Source organism: Chlorocebus sabaeus, chromosome 5 (genome assembly GCF_047675955.1).
Source record: "Chlorocebus sabaeus isolate Y175 chromosome 5, mChlSab1.0.hap1, whole genome shotgun sequence".
In the NCBI taxonomy this organism is placed as follows: Eukaryota; Metazoa; Chordata; class Mammalia; order Primates; family Cercopithecidae; genus Chlorocebus; species Chlorocebus sabaeus.
The window spans coordinates 36,209,745-36,228,801 of record NC_132908.1 but is presented as its reverse complement, the minus strand read 5'-3'; positions in this window follow the sequence as shown (position 1 = coordinate 36,228,801).

The following is a 19,057-nucleotide window of genomic DNA, read 5'->3' as shown; positions in this document are numbered from 1 at the left end:
AGAAAGCTTCTTTCCAGTTTTGAACGGAAGATATTTCCTTTTTCACCGTAGCCCTCTATGGGCTTCCAAATATCCCTTTGCCAATTCCACAAGAACAGCGTTAGCGAAAGGCTTCTTGAAGGGAAAGATAAAACTCGGTGAGATGAATTAACAGAACACAGAGCAGTTTCTCAGAAAGCTTCTTTCCACTTTTGAACGGAAGATATTTCCTTTTTCACCATAGGCCTCTATGGGGTTCCAAATATCCCTTTGCCAATTCCACAAGAACAGCCTTAGCGAAAGGCTTCTTGAAGGGAAAGATGTAACTCTGTGAGATGAATTAACAGAACACAGAGCAGTTTCTCAGAAAGCTTCTTTCCAGTTTTGAACGGAAGATATTTCCTTTTTCACCGTAGCCCTCTACGGGCTTCCAAATATCACCTTGCCAATTCCTTAAGAACAGCCTTAGCGAAAGGCTTGTTGAAGGGAAAGATGTAACTCTGTGAGATGAATTAACAGAACACAGAGCAGTTTCTCAGAAAGCTTCTTTCCAGTTTTGAACGGAAGATATTTCCTTTTCCACCGTAGCCCTCTATGGGCTTCCAAATATCCCTTTACCAATTCCACAAGAACAGCCTTAGCGAAAGTCTTCTTGAAGGGAAAGATGTAACTCTGCGAGATGAATTAACAGAACACAGAGCAGTTTCTCAGAAAGCTTCTTTCCAGTTTTGAACGGAAGATATTTCCTTTTTCACCGTAGCCCTCTATGGGCTTCCAAATATCCCTTTGCCAATTCCACAAGAACAGCCTTAGCGAAAGGCTTCTTGATGGGAAAGATGTAACTCTGTGAGATGAATTAACAGAAGACAGAGCAGTTTCTCAGAAAGCTTCTTTGCAGTTTTGAACGGAAGATATTTCCTTTTTCACCATAGCTCTCTAGGGGCTTCCAAATATCACTTTGCCAATTCCTCAAGAACAGCCTTAGCGAAAGGCTTGTTGAAGGGAAAGATGTAACTCTGTGAGATGAATTAAGAGAACACAGAGCAGTTTCTTAGAAAGCTATTTTCCAGTTTTGAACGGAGGATATTTCCTTTTTCACCATAGCCCTCTAAATTCTTCCAAATATCCCTTTACCAATTCCACAAGAAGAGCCTTAGCGAAGGGCTTCTTGAAGGGAAAGATGTAACTCGGTGAGATGAATTAAGACAACACAGAGCAGTTTCTCAGAAAGCTTCTTTCCAGATTTGAACGGAGGATATTTCCTTTTTCACCGTAGCCCTCTATGGGCTTCCAAATATCCCCTTGCCAAGTCCACAAGAACAGCCTTAGCGAAAGGCTTCTTGAAAGGAAATATGTAACTCTGGGAGATGAATTAACAGAACACAGAGCAGTTTCTCAGAAAGCTTCCTTCCACTTTTGAACGGAAGATATTTCCTTTTTCACCATAGCCCTCTATGGGCTTCCAAATATCCCTTTGCCAATTCCAGAAGAACTGCCTTAGCGAAAGGCTTCTTGAAGGGAAAGATGTAACTCTGTGAGATGAATTAACAGAACACAGAGCAGTTTCTCAGAAAGCTTCTTTCCACTTTTGAACGGAAGATATTTCCTTTTTCACCATAGCCCTCTATGGGCTTCCAAATATCCCTTTGCCAATTCCACAAGAACAGCCTTAGCGAAAGGCTTCTTGAAGGGAAAGATGTAACTCTGTGAGATGAATTAAGAGAACACAGAGCAGTTTCTCAGAAAGCTTCTTTCCAGTTTTGAACGGAGGATATTTCCTTTTTCACCATAGGCCTCTAAGGGCTTCCAAATATCCCTTTACCAATTCCACAAGAACAGCCTTAGCGAAAGGCTTCTTGAAGGGAAAGACGTAACTCTGTGAGTTGAATTAACAGAACACAGAGCAGTTTCTCAGAAAGCTTCTTTCCAGTTTTGAACGGAAGATATTTCCTTTTTCACCGTAGCCCTCGATGGGCTTCCAAATATCCCTTTGCCAATTCCACAAGAACAGCCTTAGGGAAAGGCTTCTTGAAGGGAAAGATGTAACTCTGTGAGATGAATTAACAGAACACAGAGCAGTTTCTCAGAAAGCTTCTTTCCAGTTTTGAACGGAAGATATTTCCTTTTTCACCATAGCCCTCTAGGGGCTTCCAAATATCACTTTGCCAATTCCACAAGAACAGCCTTAGCGAAAGGTTTCTTGAAGGGAAAGATGTAACTCTCTGAGATGAATGAACAGAACACAGAGCAGTTTCTCAGAAAGCTTCTTTCCAGTTTTGAACGGAAGATATTTCCTTTTTCACCATAGCCCTCTATGGGCTTCCAAACATCCCTTTGCCTATTCCACAAGAACAGCCTTAGCGAAAGGCTTCTTGAAAGGAAAGATGTAACTTTGTGAGATGAATTAATAGAACACAGAGCAGTTTCTCAGAAAGCTTCCTTCCAGTTTTGAACGGAAGATATTTCCTTTTTCACCATAGCCCTCTATGGGCTTCCAAATATCCCTTTGCCAATTCCACAAGAACTGCCTTAGCGAAAGGCTTCTTGAAGGGAAAGATGTAACTCTGTGAGATGAATTAACAGAACACAGAGCAGTTTCTCAGAAAGCTTCTTTCCACTTTTGAACGGAAGATATTTCCTTTTTCACCATAGCCCTCTATGGGCTTCCAAATATCCCTTTGCCAATTCCACAAGAACAGCCTTAGCGAAAGGCTTCTGAAGGGAAAGATGTAACTCTGTGAGATGAATTAAGAGAACACAGAGCAGTTTCTCAGAAAGCTTCTTTCCAGTTTTGAACGGAGGATATTTCCTTTTTCACCGTAGCCCTCTATGGGCTTCCAAATATCCCCTTGCCAAGTCAACAAGAACAGCCTTAGCGAAAGGCTTCTTGAAAGGAAAGATGTAACTCGGTGAGATGAATTAACAGAACACAGAGCAGTTTCTCAGAAAGCTTCTTTCCAGTTTTCAACGGAAGATATTTCCTTTTTCACCATCGCCCTCTATGGGCTTCCACATATCCCTTTGCCAATTCCGCAAGAACAGCCTTAGCGAAAGTCTTCTTGAAGGGAAAGATGTAACTCTGTGAGATGAATGAACGGAACACAGAGCAGTTTCTCAGAAAGCTTCTTTCCAGTTTTGAACGGAAGATATTTCCTTTTTCACCATAGCCCTCTATGGGCTTCCAAATATCCCTTTGCCAATTCCACAAGAACAGCCTTAGCGAAAGGCTTCTTGAAGGGAAAGATGTGTCTCGGTGAGATGAATTAACAGAACACACAGCAGTTTCTCAGAAAGCTTCTTTCCAGTTTTGAACGGAAGATATTTCCTTTTTCACCATAGCCCTCTATGGGCTTCCAAATATCCCTTTGCCAATTCCACAAGAACAGCCTTAGCGAAAGGCTTCTTGAAGGGAAAGATGTAACTCTGTGAGATGAATGAACAGAACACAGAACAGTTTCTCAGAAAGCTTCTTTCCAGTTTTGAACGGAAGATATTTCCTTTTTCACCATAGGCCTCTAAGGGCTTCCAAATATCCCTTTGCCAATTCCACAAGAACAGCCTTAGCGAAAGGCTTGTTGAAGGGAAAGATGTAACTCTGTTAGATGAATTAACAGAACATAGAGCAGTTTCTCCGAAAGCTTCTTTCCACTTTTGAACGGAAGATATTTCCTTTTTCACCATAGGCCTCTAAGGGCTTCCAAATATCCCTTTTCCAATTCCAGAAGAACACACTTAGCGAAAGGCTTCTTGAAGGGAAAGATGTAACTCTGTGAGATGAATTAAGAGAACACAGAGGAGTTTCTCAGAAAGCTTCTTTCCTGTTTTGAACGGAAGATATTTCCTTTTTCACCATAGCCCTCTATGGGCTTCCAAATATCCCTTTGCCAATTCCACAAGAACTGCCTTAGCTAAAGGCTTCTTGAAGGGAAATATGTAACTCTGTGAGATGAATTAACAGAACACAGAGCAGTTTCTCAGAAAGCTTCTTTCCACTTTTGAAAGGAAGGTATTTCCTTTTTCAAAAGTAGGCCTCTAAGGGCTTCCAAATATCCCTTTGCCAATTCCACAAGAACAGCCTTAGCGAAAGGCTTGTTGAAGGGAAAGATGTAACTCTGTGAGATGAATTAACAGAACACAGAGCAGTTTCTCAGAAAGCTTCTTTCCAGTTTTGAACGGAGGATATTTCCTTTTTCACCGTAGCCCTCTATGGGCTTCCAAATATCCCTTTGCCAAGTCAACAAGAACAGCCTTAGCGAAAGGCTTCTTGAAAGGAAAGATGTAACTCGGTGAGATGAATTAACAGAACACAGAGCAGTTTGTCAGAAAGCTTCTTTCCAGTTTTGAACGGAAGATATTTCCTTTTTCACCATAGCCCTCTATGGGCTTCCACATATCCCTTTGCCAATTCCCCAAGAACAGCCTTAGCGAAAGGCTCCTTGAAGGGAAAGATGTAACTCGGTGAGATGAATTAACAGAACACAGAGCAGTTTCTCAGAAAGCTTCTTTCCAGTTTTGAACGGAAGATATTTCCTTTTTCACCATAGCCCTCTATGGGCTTCCAAATATCCCTTAGCCAATTCCACAAGAACAGCCTTAGCGAAAGGCTTCTTGAAGGGAAAGATGTAACTCTGTGAGATGAATGAACAGAACACAGAGCAGTTTCTCAGAAAGCTTCTTTCCAGTTTTGAACGGAAGATATTTCCTTTTTCACCATAGGCCTCTAAGGGCTTCCAAATATCCCTTTGCCAATTCCACAAGAACAGCCTTAGCGAAAGGCTTGTTGAAGGGAAAGATGTAACTATGTGAGATGAATTAACAGAACACAGAGCAGTTGCTCCGAAAGCTTCTTTCCACTTTTGAACGGAAGATATTTCCTTTTTCACCATAGCCCTCTATGGGCTTCCAAATATCCCTTTGCCAATTCCAGAAGAACAGACTTAGCGAAAGGCTTCTTGAATCGAAAGATGTAACTCTGTGAGATGAATTAAGAGAACACAGAGCAGTTTCTCAGAAAGCTTCTTTCCAGTTTTGAACGGAAGATATTACCTTTTTCACCATAGCCCTCTATGGGCTTCCAAATATCCCTTTGCCAATTCCACAAGAACAGCCTTAGCGAAAGGCTTCTTGAAGGGAAAGATGTAACTCTGTGAGATGAATTAACAGAACACAGCGCAGTTTCTCAGAAAGCTTCTTTCCAGTTTTGAACGGGAGATATTTCCTTTTTCACCATAGCCCTCCCTGGGCTTCCAAATATCCCTTTGACAAATCCACAGGAACCCCTTAGCAAAAGGCTTCTTGAAGGGAAAGATGTAACTCTGTGAGATGAATTAACAGAACACAGAGCAGTTTCTCAGAAAGCTTCTTTCCGATTTTGAACGGAAGATATATCCTTTTTCACCATAGGCCTCTGTGGGCTTCCAAATATTCCTTTGCCAATTCCACAAGAACAGCCTTAGCGAAAGGCTTCTTGAAGGGAAAGATGTAACTCGGTGAGATGAATTAACAGAACACAGAGCAGTTTCTCAGAAAGCTTCTTTCCAGTTTTGAACGGAAGATATTTCCTTTTTCACCATAGCCCTCTATGGGCTTCCAAATATCCCTTTGCCAATTCCACAAGAACAGCCTTAGCGAAAGGCTTCTTGAAGGGAAAGATGTAACTCTGTGAGATGAATGAACAGAACACAGAGCAGTTTCTCAGAAAGCTTCTTTCCAGTTTTGAACGGAAGATATTTCCTTTTTCACCATAGGCCTCTGTGGGCTTCCAAATATTCCTTTGGCAATTCCACAAGAACAGCCTTAGCGAAAGGCTTCTTGAAGGGAAAGATGTAACTCTGTGAGATGAATTAAGAGAACACAGAGCAGTTTCTCCGAAAGCTTCTTTCCACTTTTGAACGGAAGATATTTCCTTTTTCAACATAGCCCTATAAAGGCTTCCAAATATCCCTTTGCCAATTCCACAAGAACAGCCTTAGCGAAAGGCTTCTTGAAGGGAAATATGTAACTCTGTGAGATGAATTAACAGAACACAGAGCAGTTTCTCAGAAAGCTTCTTTCCACTTTTGAACGGAAGGTATTTCCTTTTTCAAAAATAGGCCTCTAAGGGCTTCCAAATATCCCTTTGCCAATTCCACAAGAACAGCCTTAGCGAAAGGCTTGTTGAAGGGAAAGATGTAACTCTGTTAGATGAATTAACACAACACAGAGCAGTTTCTCCGAAAGCTTCTTTCCACTTTTGAACGGAAGATATTTCCTTTTTCACCATAGGCCTCTATGGGCTTCCAAATATCCCTTTGCCAATTCCAGAAGAACAGACTTAGCGAAAGGCTTCTTGAAGGGAAAGATGTAACTCTGTGAGATGAATTAAGAGAACACAGAGGAGTTTCTCAGAAAGCTTCTTTCCTGTTTTGAACGGAAGATATTTCCTTTTTCACCATAGCCCTCTATGGGCTTCCAAATATCCCTTTGCCAATTCCACAAGAACTGCCTTAGCTAAAGGCTTCTTGAAGGGAAATATGTAACTCTGTGAGATGAATTAACAGAACACAGAGCAGTTTCTCAGAAAGCTTCTTTCCACTTTTGAACGGAAGGTATTTCCTTTTTCAAAAGTAGGCCTCTAAGGGCTTCCAAATATCCCTTTGCCAATTCCACAAGAACAGCCTTAGCGAAAGGCTTGTTGAAGGGAAAGATGTAACTCTGTGAGATGAATTAACAGAACACAGAGCAGTTTCTCAGAAAGCTTCTTTCCAGTTTTGAACGGAGGATATTTCCTTTTTCACCGTAGCCCTCTATGGGCTTCCAAATATCCCTTTGCCAAGTCAACAAGAACAGCCTTAGCGAAAGGCTTCTTGAAAGGAAAGATGTAACTCGGTGAGATGAATTAACAGAACACAGAGCAGTTTGTCAGAAAGCTTCTTTCCAGTTTTGAACGGAAGATATTTCCTTTTTCACCATTGCCCTCTATGGGCTTCCAAATATCCCTTAGCCAATTCCACAAGAACAGCCTTAGCGAAAGGCTTCTTGAAGGGAAAGATGTAACTCTGTGAGATGAATGAACAGAACACAGAGCAGTTTCTCCGAAAGCTTCTTTCCAGTTTTGAACGGAAGATATTTCCTTTTTCACCATAGGCCTCTAAGGGCTTCCAAATATCCCTTTGCCAATTCCACAAGAACAGCCTTAGCGAAAGGCTTGTTGAAGGGAAAGATGTAACTATGTGAGATGAATTAACAGAACACAGAGCAGTTGCTCCGAAAGCTTCTTTCCACTTTTGAACGGAAGATATTTCCTTTTTCACCATAGCCCTCTATGGGCTTCCAAATATCCCTTTGCCAATTCCAGAAGAACAGACTTAGCGAAAGGCTTCTTGAATCGAAAGATGTAACTCTGTGAGATGAATTAAGAGAACACAGAGCAGTTTCTCAGAAAGCTTCTTTCCAGTTTTGAACGGAAGATATTACCTTTTTCACCATAGCCCTCTATGGGCTTCCAAATATCCCTTTGCCAATTCCACAAGAACAGCCTTAGCGAAAGGCTTCTTGAAGGGAAAGATGTAACTCTGTGAGATGAATTAACAGAACACAGCGCAGTTTCTCAGAAAGCTTCTTTCCAGTTTTGAACGGGAGATATTTCCTTTTTCACCATAGCCCTCCCTGGGCTTCCAAATATCCCTTTGCCAAATCCACAGGAACCCCTTAGCAAAAGGCTTCTTGAAGGGAAAGATGTAACTCTGTGAGATGAATTAACAGAACACAGAGCAGTTTCTCAAAAAGCTTCTTTCCGGTTTTGAACGGAAGATATTTCCTTTTTCACCATAGGCCTCTGTGGGCTTCCAAATATTCCTTTGCCAATTCCACAAGAACAGCCTTAGCGAAAGGCTTCTTGAAGGGAAAGATGTAACTCGGTGAGATGAATTAACAGAACACAGAGCAGTTTCTCAGAAAGCTTCTTTCCAGTTTTGAACGGAAGATATTTCCTTTTTCACCATAGCCCTCTATGGGCTTCCAAATATCCCTTTGCCAATTCCACAAGAACAGCCTTAGCGAAAGGCTTCTTGAAGGGAAAGATGTAACTCTGTGAGATGAATGAACAGAACACAGAGCAGTTTCTCAGAAAGCTTCTTTCCAGTTTTGAACGGAAGATATTTCCTTTTTCACCATAGGCCTCTGTGGGCTTCCAAATATTCCTTTGGCAAATCCACAAGAACAGCCTTAGCGAAAGGCTTCTTGAAGGGAAAGATGTAACTCTGTGAGATGAATTAAGAGAACACAGAGCAGTTTCTCAGAAAGCTTCTTTCCACTTTTGAACGGAAGTTATTTCCTTTTTCACCATAGGCCTCTAAGGGCTTCCAAATATCCCTTTGCCAATTCCACAAGAACAGCCTTAGCGAACGGCTTGTTGAAGGGAAAGATGTAACTCTGTAAGATGAATTAACAGAACACAGAGCAGTTTCTCCGAAAGCTTCTTTCCACTTTTGAACGGAAGATATTTCCTTTTTCACCATAGGCCTCTATGGGCTTCCAAATATCCCTTTGCCAATTCCAGAAGAACAGACTTAGCGAAAGGCTTCTTGAAGGGAAAGATGTAACTCTGTGAGATGAATTAAGAGAACACAGAGCAGTTTCTCAGAAAGCTTCTTTCCAGTTTTGAACGGAAGATATTTCCTTTTTCACCATAGCCCTCTATGGGCTTCCAAATATCCCTTTGCCAATTCCACAAGAACTGCCTTAGCTAAAGGCTTCTTGAAGGGAAATATGTAACTCTATGAGATGAATTAACAGAACACAGAGCAGTTTCTAAGAAAGCTTCTTTCCACTTTTGAACGGAAGGTATTTCCTTTTTCAAAAATAGGCCTCTAAGGGCTTCCAAATATCCCTTTGCCAATTCCACAAGAACAGCCTTAGCGAAAGGCTTGTTGAAGGGAAAGATGTAACTCTGTGAGATGAATTAACAGAACACAGAGCAGTTTCTCCGAAAGCTTCTTTCCAGTTTTGAACGGAAGATATTTCCTTTTTCACCGTAGCCCTCTATGGGCTTCCAAATATCCCTTTGCCAATTCCACAAGAACAGCCTTAGCGAAAGGCTTCTTGAAGGGAAAGATGTAACTCTGTGAGATGAATTAAGAGAACACAGAGCAGTTTCTCAGAAAGCTTCTTTCCAGTTTTGAACGGAAGATATTTCCTTTTTCACCATAGCCCTCTATGGGCTTCCAAATATCCCTTTGCCAATTCCACAAGAACAGCCTTAGCGAAAGGCTTCTTGAAGGGAAAGATGTAACTCTGCGAGATGAATTAACAGAACACAGAGCAGTTTCTCAGAAAGCTTCTTTCCAGTTTTGAACGGAATATATTTCCTTTTTCACCGTAGCCCTCGATGGACTTCCAAATATCCCTTTGCCAATTCCACAAGAACAGCCTTAGCGAAAGGCTTCTTGAAGGGAAAGATGTAACTCTGTGAGATGAATTAACAGAACACAGAGCAGTTTCTCAGAAAGCTTCTTTCCAGTTTTGAACGGAAGATATTTCCTTTTTCACCATAGCCCTCTAGGGGCTTCCAAATATCCCTTTGCCAATTCCTCAAGAACAGCCTTAGCGAAAGGCTTCTTGAAGGGAAAGATGTAACTCTGTGAGATGAATTAACAGAACACAGAGCAGTTTCTCAGAAAGCTTCTTTCCACATTTGAACGGAAGATATTTCCTTTTTCACCATAGCCCTCTATGGGCTTCCAAATATCCCTTGGCCAATTCCACAAGAACAGCCTTAGCGAAAGGCTTCTTGAAGGGAAAGATGTAACTCTGTGAGATGAATTAAGAGAACACAGAGCAGTTTCTCAGAAAGCATCTTTCCCGTTTTGGACGGAAGATATTTCCTTTTTCACCGTAGCCCTCTATGGGCTTCCAAATATCCCTTTGCCAATTCCACAAGAACAGCCTTAGCGAAAGGCTTCTTGAAGGGAAAGATGTAACTCGGTGAGATGAATTAACAGAACACAGAGCAGTTTCTCAGAAAGCTTCTTTCCACTTTTGAACGGAAGATATTTCCTTTTTCACCATAGGCCTCTATGGGGTTCCAAATATCCCTTTGCCAATTCCACAAGAACAGCCTTAGCGAAAGGCTTCTTGAAGGGAAAGATGTAACTCTGTGAGATGAATTAACAGAACACAGAGCAGTTTCTCAGAAAGCTTCTTTCCAGTTTTGAACGGAAGATAATTCCTTTTTCACCATAGCCCTCTATGGGCTTCCAAATATCACTTTGCCAATTCCACAAGAACAGCCTTAGCGAAAGGCGTCTTGAAGGGAAAGATGTAACTCTGTGAGATGAATTAACAGAACACAGAGCAGTTTCTCAGAAAGCTTCTTTCCAGTTTTGAACGGAAGATATTTCCTTTTTCACCATAGCCCTCTATGGGCTTCCAAATATCACTTTGCCAATTCCACAAGAACAGCCTTAGCGTAAGGCTTCTTGAAGGGAAAGATGTAACTCGGTGAGATGAATTAAGAGAACACAGAGCAGTTTCTCAGAAAGCTTCTTTCCAGTTTTGAACGGAGGATATTTCCTTTTTCACCGTAGCCCTCGATGGACTTCCAAATATCCCTTTGCCAATTCCACAAGAACAGCCTTAGCGAAAGGCTTCTTGAAGGGAAAGATGTAACTCTGTGAGATGAATTAACAGAACACAGAGCAGTTTCTCAGAAAGCTTCTTTCCAGTTTTGAACGGAAGATATTTCCTTTTTCACCATAGCCCTCTAGGGGCTTCCAAATATCCCTTTGCCAATTCCTCAAGAACAGCCTTAGCGAAAGGCTTCTTGAAGGGAAAGATGTAACTCTGTGAGATGAATTAACAGAACACAGAGCAGTTTCTCAGAAAGCTTCTTTCCACATTTGAACGGAAGATATTTCCTTTTTCACCATAGCCCTCTATGGGCTTCCAAATATCCCTTGGCCAATTCCACAAGAACAGCCTTAGCGAAAGGCTTCTTGAAGGGAAAGATGTAACTCTGTGAGATGAATTAAGAGAACACAGAGCAGTTTCTCAGAAAGCATCTTTCCCGTTTTGGACGGAAGATATTTCCTTTTTCACCGTAGCCCTCTATGGGCTTCCAAATATCCCTTTGCCAATTCCACAAGAACAGCCTTAGCGAAAGGCTTCTTGAAGGGAAAGATGTAACTCGGTGAGATGAATTAACAGAACACAGAGCAGTTTCTCAGAAAGCTTCTTTCCACTTTTGAACGGAAGATATTTCCTTTTTCACCATAGGCCTCTATGGGGTTCCAAATATCCCTTTGCCAATTCCACAAGAACAGCCTTAGCGAAAGGCTTCTTGAAGGGAAAGATGTAACTCTGTGAGATGAATTAACAGAACACAGAGCAGTTTCTCAGAAAGCTTCTTTCCAGTTTTGAACGGAAGATAATTCCTTTTTCACCATAGCCCTCTATGGGCTTCCAAATATCACTTTGCCAATTCCACAAGAACAGCCTTAGCGAAAGGCGTCTTGAAGGGAAAGATGTAACTCTGTGAGATGAATTAACAGAACACAGAGCAGTTTCTCAGAAAGCTTCTTTCCAGTTTTGAACGGAAGATATTTCCTTTTTCACCATAGCCCTCTATGGGCTTCCAAATATCACTTTGCCAATTCCACAAGAACAGCCTTAGCGTAAGGCTTCTTGAAGGGAAAGATGTAACTCGGTGAGATGAATTAAGAGAACACAGAGCAGTTTCTCAGAAAGCTTCTTTCCAGTTTTGAACGGAGGATATTTCCTTTTTCACCGTAGCCCTCTATGGGCTTCCAAATATCCCTTTGCCAAGTCCACAAGAACAGCCTTAGCGAAAGGCTTCTTGAAAGGAAAGATGTAACTCGGTGAGATGAATTAAGAGAACACAGAGCAGTTTCTCAGAAAGCTTCTTTCCAGTTTTGAACGGAAGATATTTCCTTTTTCACCATAGGCCTCTATGTGCTTCCAAATATTCCTTTGGCAATTCCACAAGAACAGCCTTAGCGAAAGGCTTCTTGAAGGGAAAGATGTAACTCTGTGAGATAATTAAGAGAACACAGAGCAGTTTCTCAGAAAGCTTCTTTCCAGTTTTGAACGGAAGATATTTCCTTTTTCACCATAGCCCTCTAAGGGCTTCCAAATATCCCTTTGCCAATTCCACAAGAACAGCATTAGCGAAAGGCTTCTTGAAGGGAAAGATGTAACTCTGTGAGATGAATTAACAGAACACAGAGCAGTTTCTCAGAAAGCTTCTTTCCAGTTTTGAACGGAAGATATTTCCTTTTTCACCATAGCCCTCTATGGGCTTCCAAATATCCCTTTGCCAATTCCACAAGAACAGCCTTAGCGAAAGGCTTCTTGAAGTGAAAGATGTAACTCTGTGAGATGAATTAACAGAACACAGAGCAGTTTCTCAGAAAGCTTCTTTCCAGTTTTGACCGGAAGATATTTCCTTTTTCACCATAGCCCTCTATGGGCTTCCACATATCCCTTTGCCAATTCCGCAAGAACAGCCTTAGCGAAAGGCTTCTTGAAGGGAAAGATGTAACTCTGTGAGATGAATTAACAGAACACAAAGCAGTTTCTCAGAAAGCTTCTTTCCAGTTTTTAACGGAAGTTATTTCCTTTTTCACCATAGCCCTCTATAGGCTTCCAAATATCCCTTTGCCAATTCCACAGGAACAGCCTTAGCGAAAGGCTTCTTGAATTGAAAGATGTAACTCTGTGAGATGAATTAACAGAACACAGAGCAGTTTCTCAGAAAGCTTCTTTCCAGTTTTGAACGGAAGACATTTCCTTTTTCACCTTAGCCCTCTAAGGGCTTCCAAATATCCTTTTGCCAATTCCACAAGAACAGCCTTAGCGAAAGACTTCTTGAAGGGAAAGATGTAACTCTGTGAGATGAATTAACAGAACACAGAGCAGTTTCTCAGAAAGCTTCTTTCCAGTTTTGAACGGAAGATATTTCCTTTCTCACCATTGCCCTCTATGGGCTTCCAAATATCTCTTTGCCAATTCCACAAGAACAGCCTTAGCGAAAGGCTTCTTGAAGGGAAAGATGTAACTCTGTGAGATGAATTAAGAGAACACAGAGCAGTTTCTCAGAAAGCTTCTTTCCAGTTTTGAACGGAAGATATTTCCTTTTTCACCATAGCCCTCTATGGGCTTCCAAATATCCCTTTGCCAATTCCACAAGAACAGCCTTAGCGAAAGGCTTCTTGAAGGGAAAGATGTAACTCTGTGAGATGAATTAACAGAACACAGCGCAGTTTCTCAGAAAGCTTCTTTCCAGTTTTGAAGGGGAGATATTTTCTTTTTCACCATAGCCCTCTATGGGCTTCCAAATATCCCTTTGCCAATTCCACAGGAACCCCTTAGCAAAAGGCTTCTTGAAGGGAAAGTTGTAACTCTGTGAGATGAATTAACAGAACACAGAGCAGTTTCTCAGAAAGCTTCTTTCCAGTTTTGACCGGAAGATATTTCCTTTTTCACCATAGCCCTCTATGGGCTTCCACATATCCCTTTGCCAATTCCGCAAGAACAGCCTTAGCGAAAGGCTTCTTGAAGGGAAAGATGTAACTCGGTGAGATGAATTAACAGAACACAGAGCAGTTTCTCAGAAAGCTTCTTTCCAGTTTTGAACGGAAGATATTTCCTTTTTCACCATAGCCCTCTATGGGCTTCCAAATATCCCTTTGCCAATTCCACAAGAACAGCCTTAGGGAAAGGCTTCTTGAAGGGAAAGATGTAACTCTGTGAGATGCATGAACAGAACACAGAGCAGTTTCTCAGAAAGCTTCTTTCCAGTTTTGAACGGAAGATATTTCCTTTTTCACCATAGGCTTCTAAGGGCTTCCAAATATCCCTTTGCCAATTCCACAAGAACAGCCTTAGCGAAAGGCTTGTTGAAGGGAAAGATGTAACTCTGTGAGATGAATTAACAGAACACAGAGCAGTTGCTCCGAAAGCTTCTTTCCACTTTTGAACGGAAGATATTTCCTTTTTCACCACAGCCCTCTATGGGCTTCCAAATATCCCTTTGCCAATTCCAGAAGAACAGACTTAGCGAAAGGCTTCTTGAAGGGAAAGATGTAACTCGGTGAGATGAATTAACAGAACACAGAGCAGTTTCTCAGAAAGCTTCTTTCCAGTTTTGAACGGAAGATATTTCCTTTTTCAGCATAGCCCTCTATGGGCTTCCAAATATCCCTTTGCCAATTCCACAAGAACAGCCTTAGCGAAAGGCTTCTTGAAGGGAAAGATGTAACTCTGTGAGATGAATGAACAGAACACAGAGCAGTTTCTCAGAAAGCTTCTTTCCAGTTTTGAACGGAAGATATTTCCTTTTTCACCATAGGCCTCTGTGGGCTTCCAAATATTCCTTTGGCAAATCCACAAGAACAGCCTTAGCGAAAGGCTTCTTGAAGGGAAAGATGTAACTCTGTGAGATGAATTAAGAGAACACAGAGCAGTTTCTCAGAAAGCTTCTTTCCACTTTTGAACGGAAGTTATTTCCTTTTTCACCATAGGCCTCTAAGGGCTTCCAAATATCCCTTTGCCAATTCCACAAGAACAGCCTTAGCGAACGGCTTGTTGAAGGGAAAGATGTAACTCTGTAAGATGAATTAACAGAACACAGAGCAGTTTCTCCGAAAGCTTCTTTCCACTTTTGAACGGAAGATATTTCCTTTTTCACCATAGGCCTCTATGGGCTTCCAAATATCCCTTTGCCAATTCCAGAAGAACAGACTTAGCGAAAGGCTTCTTGAAGGGAAAGATGTAACTCTGTGAGATGAATTAAGATAACACAGAGCAGTTTCTCAGAAAGCTTCTTTCCAGTTTTGAACGGAAGATATTTCCTTTTTCACCATAGCCCTCTATGGGCTTCCAAATATCCCTTTGCCAATTCCACAAGAACTGCCTTAGCTAAAGGCTTCTTGAAGGGAAATATGTAACTCTATGAGATGAATTAACAGAACACAGAGCAGTTTCTAAGAAAGCTTCTTTCCACTTTTGAACGGAAGGTATTTCCTTTTTCAAAAATAGGCCTCTAAGGGCTTCCAAATATCCCTTTGCCAATTCCACAAGAACAGCCTTAGCGAAAGGCTTGTTGAAGGGAAAGATGTAACTCTGTGAGATGAATTAACAGAACACAGAGCAGTTTCTCCGAAAGCTTCTTTCCAGTTTTGAACGGAAGATATTTCCTTTTTCACCGTAGCCCTCTATGGGCTTCCAAATATCCCTTTGCCAATTCCACAAGAACAGCCTTAGCGAAAGGCTTCTTGAAGGGAAAGATGTAACTCTGTGAGATGAATTAAGAGAACACAGAGCAGTTTCTCAGAAAGCTTCTTTCCAGTTTTGAACGGAAGATATTTCCTTTTTCACCATAGCCCTCTATGGGCTTCCAAATATCCCTTTGCCAATTCCACAAGAACAGCCTTAGCGAAAGGCTTCTTGAAGGGAAAGATGTAACTCTGCGAGATGAATTAACAGAACACAGAGCAGTTTCTCAGAAAGCTTCTTTCCAGTTTTGAACGGAATATATTTCCTTTTTCACCGTAGCCCTCGATGGACTTCCAAATATCCCTTTGCCAATTCCACAAGAACAGCCTTAGCGAAAGGCTTCTTGAAGGGAAAGATGTAACTCTGTGAGATGAATTAACAGAACACAGAGCAGTTTCTCAGAAAGCTTCTTTCCAGTTTTGAACGGAAGATATTTCCTTTTTCACCATAGCCCTCTAGGGGCTTCCAAATATCACTTTGCCAATTCCTCAAGAACAGCCTTAGCGAAAGGCTTCTTGAAGGGAAAGATGTAACTCTGTGAGATGAATTAACAGAACACAGAGCAGTTTCTCAGAAAGCTTCTTTCCACATTTGAACGGAAGATATTTCCTTTTTCACCATAGCCCTCTATGGGCTTCCAAATATCCCTTGGCCAATTCCACAAGAACAGCCTTAGCGAAAGGCTTCTTGAAGGGAAAGATGTAACTCTGTGAGATGAATTAAGAGAACACAGAGCAGTTTCTCAGAAAGCATCTTTCCCGTTTTGGACGGAAGATATTTCCTTTTTCACCGTAGCCCTCTATGGGCTTCCAAATATCCCTTTGCCAATTCCACAAGAACAGCCTTAGCGAAAGGCTTCTTGAAGGGAAAGATGTAACTCGGTGAGATGAATTAACAGAACACAGAGCAGTTTCTCAGAAAGCTTCTTTCCACTTTTGAACGGAAGATATTTCCTTTTTCACCATAGGCCTCTATGGGGTTCCAAATATCCCTTTGCCAATTCCACAAGAACAGCCTTAGCGAAAGGCTTCTTGAAGGGAAAGATGTAACTCTGTGAGATGAATTAACAGAACACAGAGCAGTTTCTCAGAAAGCTTCTTTCCAGTTTTGAACGGAAGATATTTCCTTTTTCACCATAGCCTTCTATGGGCTTCCAAATATCACTTTGCCAATTCCACAAGAACAGCCTTAGCGAAAGGCGTCTTGAAGGGAAAGATGTAACTCTGTGAGATGAATTAACAGAACACAGAGCAGTTTCTCAGAAAGCTTCTTTCCAGTTTTGAACGGAAGATATTTCCTTTTTCACCATAGCCCTCTATGGGCTTCCAAATATCACTTTGCCAATTCCACAAGAACAGCCTTAGCGTAAGGCTTCTTGAAGGGAAAGATGTAACTCGGTGAGATGAATTAAGAGAACACAGAGCAGTTTCTCAGAAAGCTTCTTTCCAGTTTTGAACGGAGGATATTTCCTTTTTCACCGTAGCCCTCTATGGGCTTCCAAATATCCCTTTGCCAAGTCCACAAGAACAGCCTTAGCGAAAGGCTTCTTGAAAGGAAAGATGTAACTCGGTTAGATGAATTAAGAGAACACAGAGCAGTTTCTCAGAAAGCTTCTTTCCAGTTTTGAACGGAAGATATTTCCTTTTTCACCATAGGCCTCTATGTGCTTCCAAATATTCCTTTGGCAATTCCACAAGAACAGCCTTAGCGAAAGGCTTCTTGAAGGGAAAGATGTAACTCTGTGAGATAATTAAGAGAACACAGAGCAGTTTCTCAGAAAGCTTCTTTCCAGTTTTGAACGGAAGATATTTCCTTTTTCACCATAGCCCTCTAAGGGCTTCCAAATATCCCTTTGCCAATTCCACAAGAACAGCATTAGCGAAAGGCTTCTTGAAGGGAAAGATGTAACTCTGTGAGATGAATTAACAGAACACAGAGCAGTTTCTCAGAAAGCTTCTTTCCAGTTTTGAACGGAAGATATTTCCTTTTTCACCATAGCCCTCTATGGGCTTCCAAATATCCCTTTGCCAATTCCACAAGAACAGCCTTAGCGAAAGGCTTCTTGAAGTGAAAGATGTAACTCTGTGAGATGAATTAACAGAACACAGAGCAGTTTCTCAGAAAGCTTCTTTCCAGTTTTGACCGGAAGATATTTCCTTTTTCACCATAGCCCTCTATGGGCTTCCACATATCCCTTTGCCAATTCCGCAAGAACAGCCTTAGCGAAAGGCTTCTTGAAGGGAAAGATGTAACTCTGTGAGATGAATTAACAGAACACAAAGCAGTTTCTCAGAAAGCTTCTTTCCAGTTTTTAACGGAAGTTATTTCCTTTTTCACCATAGCCCTCTATAGGCTTCCAAATATCCCTTTGCCAATTCCACAGGAACAGCCTTAGCGAAAGGCTTCTTGAATTGAAAGATGTAACTCTGTGAGATGAATTAACAGAACACAGAGCAGTTTCTCAGAAAGCTTCTTTCCAGTTTTGAACGGAAGACATTTCCTTTTTCACCTTAGCCCTCTAAGGGCTTCCAAATATCCTTTTGCCAATTCCACAAGAACAGCCTTAGCGAAAGACTTCTTGAAGGGAAAGATGTAACTCTGTGAGATGAATTAACAGAACACAGAGCAGTTTCTCAGAAAGCTTCTTTCCAGTTTTGAACGGAAGATATTTCCTTTCTCACCATTGCCCTCTATGGGCTTCCAAATATCTCTTTGCCAATTCCACAAGAACAGCCTTAGCGAAAGGCTTCTTGAAGGGAAAGATGTAACTCTGTGAGATGAATTAAGAGAACACAGAGCAGTTTCTCAGAAAGCTTCTTTCCAGTTTTGAACGGAAGATATTTCCTTTTTCACCATAGCCCTCTATGGGCTTCCAAATATCCCTTTGCCAATTCCACAAGAACAGCCTTAGCGAAAGGCTTCTTGAAGGGAAAGATGTAACTCTGTGAGATGAATTAACAGAACACAGCGCAGTTTCTCAGAAAGCTTCTTTCCAGTTTTGAAGGGGAGATATTTTCTTTTTCACCATAGCCCTCTATGGGCTTCCAAATATCCCTTTGCCAATTCCACAGGAACCCCTTAGCAAAAGGCTTCTTGAAGGGAAAGTTGTAACTCTGTGAGATGAATTAACAGAACACAGAGCAGTTTCTCAGAAAGCTTCTTTCCAGTTTTGACCGGAAGATATTTCCTTTTTCACCATAGCCCTCTATGGGCTTCCACATATCCCTTTGCCAATTCCGCAAGAACAGCCTTAGCGAAAGGCTTCTTGAAGGGAAAGATGTAACTCGGTGAGATGAATTAACAGAACACAGAGCAGTTTCTCAGAAAGCTTCTTTCCAGTTTTGAACGGAAGATATTTCCTTTTTCACCATAGCCCTCTATGGGCTTCCAAATATCCCTTTGCCAATTCCACAAGAACAGCCTTAGGGAAAGGCTTCTTGAAGGGAAAGATGTAACTCTGTGAGATGCATGAACAGAACACAGAGCAGTTTCTCAGAAAGCTTCTTTCCAGTTTTGAACGGAAGATATTTCCTTTTTCACCATAGGCTTCTAAGGGCTTCCAAATATCCCTTTGCCAATTCCACAAGAACAGCCTTAGCGAAAGGCTTGTTGAAGGGAAAGATGTAACTCTGTGAGATGAATTAACAGAACACAGAGCAGTTGCTCCGAAAGCTTCTTTCCACTTTTGAACGGAAGATATTTCCTTTTTCACCATAGCCCTCTATGGGCTTCCAAATATCCCTTTGCCAATTCCAGAAGAACAGACTTAGCGAAAGGCTTCTTGAAGGGAAAGATGTAACTCTGT